At 42.1% G+C, this 3019-nt stretch overlaps 1 long non-coding RNA gene across 1 annotated transcript; it reads left to right on the top strand.

The window, feature by feature from the left end:
• Window positions 1-1378: 1378 nt before the first annotated feature.
• Window positions 1379-2629, top strand: LOC138510214 (uncharacterized). The gene is made up of 3 exons (XR_011280344.1): window positions 1379-1448; window positions 1607-1711; window positions 1804-2629. It is a non-coding gene; the product is annotated as an uncharacterized lncRNA (long non-coding RNA).
• The last annotated feature ends 390 nt before the right edge of the window (window positions 2630-3019 follow it).

Genomic DNA, 3019 nt, shown 5'->3' on the forward strand with positions numbered 1-3019 from the left:
ACGAGTCACAAAATACTCAAAGAAATACAGTGTGAGGAACGGAATAGAAAATCTGCTGCTGTGTGTTGTGAAACGGTATGTTTATACTTGTCTAGGAAAGTGGCTTCCTGCCGTTTCCATGCCGACACATCATTAGCTGAGGCGCAGAGAATGTTGACACGAGACGTGCTTTGGCGTTCTGAAATGGGCGGTACGCGTCTAGTGATGTCAGGCTCAGGGGCGGGGGATATGATTTAGTGCCGCAAACGCAGGTCACCCAGAGTGATGCGGCAAGTGATAAAATTATCACAAAATGGCCGCGCCCTGCTGCCTGATTTGGCTTGTGTTCAAGAGACAAAAAAACGGGTAAGGTGCATAGGAAATGTTTGTACGATCGATCGCATTATTATTAAAAACACATGGCCGAACCATAAGGATAATAAAACATTTTACCGAACCATTCCTTTAAATAGCCCTGATCCCAAATTGCCTATTGCTATGCACTGGCAGAAATATCATCAAATGGATGATGTCCAAGATATGCGTTTCATTGGGCTCATACAAGCACGGGTTCACCCCAGGGGAGGTGACCGTCAAGCATTATTGCGCCAGCTGGAAGCACGTACTATCTGTCGGGTAAGATGCACAACTATGGGTCTGAACAAGGACACAGAACTGCACGTCTTTCTTTAATCAGTTGATGTGTTTTGGTATTGTACTCTGATTACATGGCAATGGAATTTCTCCAATCCCTATTGTTATTCTGTTCCCGCACTTACCCAATTGGAATTAACATGTGGCAATGCTTGAACCCAGTGCTGGCGCTGCTGCCGGCCCTGCGCCTGTTCGAAATGTTACATATTAGTAACATGTTGGTCTAGATAATGGACCTCTAGATATTGCTCATATAGTACATTGCCGCACATCACCAGCATAACATGCAGTGGCCGTATATCAGACCACCTCACTCAGACACATGCAAATCCGTTTGTTCCTAGCCCATTCAGTCATATTCTTTTCTCGACTATATTAACCAACAGACAATCATATAATATAGTGCTCAATATGGGGAATAACCAACCTGCCTTTTAAGAGCATTTTTGCAGAATGCCCAGTCATGTGACCACCGAACATGGGATGTTCTATATACTATCAGCCCAATATGCATTGACCAAATATTCGATCACTACATATAGATGTATGTGTTAAATGCTGTTCATTTTAAACTTTTTAGTGGCACCACCCACATAATGTAGCCCAATACTAATCAGAGCACCAATAGAAGTTTGTTGCTTATATTAGCACTTTTTTCGGCTCTCGGAGTCATGTGACCACAAATTAACACGTGACACGGCATGCATCAAAGAACGCATTAGGTTCTTTCCTCTCCCGGTGCGCCTTGCACTATTCGTGCATACCGAGATGTAGGAGAAACCAGACGTGGGAGCACCGACTGCAGAATATCTCATGTAAGATGCATCTAGTGCGAGTTTTAGATCTCGTCAATAGAACAGAGATTTCCATTCTGTGCTTTTTACGGAGCAGGTTGGGGAAGTGGACCTGTTCATGACCCCAAACCATTACAGTAAAGCCTTCATGTTTCCTCTCTCTCTTTCGTATTCCCCAGACCACTCTAACATTGGACATTACATCAGCACCCAAAGATTGATGCCCGCTCTTGACGCAATGTCGCATACCAACTTTTTCAATTAACAATAAGAGACAGCAATAGGTAAACATGACGGCATGTTGCGAGTATCACAATTGTTCACTCTCTTCGAGCATCATGGGCTCTCATAATGTTCTCCATTAAATTCGTCACAGGTACACCAGAACTTTTATTCCTATGGATCCAATCATTAGAAGTTTACAACCAGACACGAGACGATGGCAACAGTTTGGTAAAAAGCTTTCCATGTACTAGCTTCACAGACTTTCACTAAATGATTCACTCAGTAATTTCCTAGTAAAAACGCACATGCTGCGCACAAGGGACATTATTCTGCACCATATAGTGGTGGATTTCGAACGGGTGCATAAGGCACATGGCAGGCGGTTTGCACTGGGTTGCGAGTATTGCTGCACATTAAGTCGCAATGTATTTTTGTAATATTAGTAACGCACCCAATGGCTGAACTTGGGTATCTTGGCACATGTAAGTCAGGCCCAGGCTGTGTGGGGGATTACTTTTACAATCTGCATTTGAATGATGGTGACAATATAAAATGAGGCATATGATGCCTCCGGCATTTTTTCTTCTGTTTGTATTTCTGTTCTGCGCTTGGGCATTGAATACGAGGACATGTGATGCTATCCTACTGGTGACATGAGCCGAAAAATGTCTTTTCTTTTGTGCGTCATGGTAATGTATTGATCCAAAACTGGTTTCATTAATCTGTTTGATGTTTTCTTGTTATTTATGCCCTTGACCTCTCATGCATGGTAACCACATTCAATGCAACTTTGGGGTTTTTGATTAATGTTGTTTTGAATATGTTTTGTACAATATGGTTTTTGGCTTGTATCATTTGTTGATTGTAAAACACAGATTCTTGCCTTTAGAAAGACCGTTGACGGTCGAAACACGTGTCGGCAGACTTCTCTGGCATTCCTTACTGAAGGATTCAAATACAAAATTCTTCAACAACTACCCATGTTTCAGCTCGATAATTGATTTATATTAGTGTTGTAATATATTTGGTGTCTGTTCTAAAAACCTTTTTGGATCTAGCAGCGCAACAAACTAAGTGGAACTAAACCCTTTCCTGTTAGTCCTAATTTCTAGCATCTGGCCCCAGACTCTATGCTCTTCCTCTTCTTTTCCTGCTCTTCAGCAAGATAAGTACCCATTCTTACTGCTGAGCATATTAACAGTAATGAATGAATAGATAGTGAGTTTAACGATTTATGAAAGAGAGGTGCTAAGAGGTACATACTTTGGGAGATAATGAACAGAATTGTGAAGTAGTTACTTTGATTTATGCAGCTGAAGTGAAGTATTAACCCGAGCTCCCGAATCAGCGTGACGCGTGGTGGGAGC

The sequence above is a fragment of the Ambystoma mexicanum genome, chromosome 6p (assembly GCF_040938575.1).
Source record: "Ambystoma mexicanum isolate Mex_15411 chromosome 6p, UKY_AmexF1_1, whole genome shotgun sequence".
NCBI classification, from domain to species: Eukaryota; Metazoa; Chordata; class Amphibia; order Caudata; family Ambystomatidae; genus Ambystoma; species Ambystoma mexicanum.